The sequence below is a fragment of the Diaphorina citri genome, unplaced genomic scaffold (assembly GCF_000475195.1).
Source record: "Diaphorina citri unplaced genomic scaffold, Diaci psyllid genome assembly version 1.1 scaffold21114, whole genome shotgun sequence".
Lineage (NCBI taxonomy): Eukaryota > Metazoa > Arthropoda > Insecta > Hemiptera > Psyllidae > Diaphorina > Diaphorina citri.
The window spans coordinates 9,731-10,615 of record NW_007398463.1 but is presented as its reverse complement, the minus strand read 5'-3'; positions in this window follow the sequence as shown (position 1 = coordinate 10,615).

Genomic DNA, 885 nt, shown 5'->3' with positions numbered 1-885 from the left:
CGAAAGCTCGTGGCGCCCTCTATCTTGTAACCAGAGATACAGCTCCGTATTGTGGTAATTTATCCATTTCTGACCTTACGGCTAATTTCCAACGAATTTAGCTTCAACCTTTGAGGACTTATCCATTTTTTGTGGACTTCTTATTACTATTTGAATCAAACTTGATTTACATGAAAAGATTTGCATGATAAAATTATTATGATAACAGAAAAAGGAAATGGTGTTTGGTGAAGATTAAAGCCTACCGTATTCTCCCTGTCAATTTTATTCTCTTCATCATCTCTATTACCAATTTGCTTCAGTCATGACGCTAGTTTAGGATTCCTCCTTCCCGTTTCTCTTTCCTCAAATATGTTTACATGAAAAGATTTGCATGATAAAATTATTATGATAACAGAAAAAGGAAATGGTGTTTGGTGAAGATTAAAGCCTACCGTATTCTTCCTATCATTTTTTTTTCTCTTTATCATCTCTATTACCAATTTTGCTTCAGTCATGACGCTAGTTTAGGATTCCTCCTTCCCGTTTCTCTTTCCTCAAATATGAAAAAAACTGGTTTATTTTCAGGACATCAAATGAGAGCGCTAGTTGTCCTTTCAGAAAAGACTCTCAAGATGAAAGGCAATCTGCAGTTGAACATTACCAGTGATGATGACGTCACCAGCTTCAACTTCTACAGCGAGTAAGTTATGCTTCTATGCTATACATAGTTCATACCACATATAATTTAATTATGATTATGGCCCTTGTAGAGTTGTATTTTCCTTTTGGAACTTCCCCTCTTCTGAATATTTTGGCTTTCTATCCCCTATACCAGGGTTGTCCAACCTTAGGGCACCCGAGGGCCGCAAGAGACCAAGGTAGAGAGTTGGCGGGCCGCAAAAA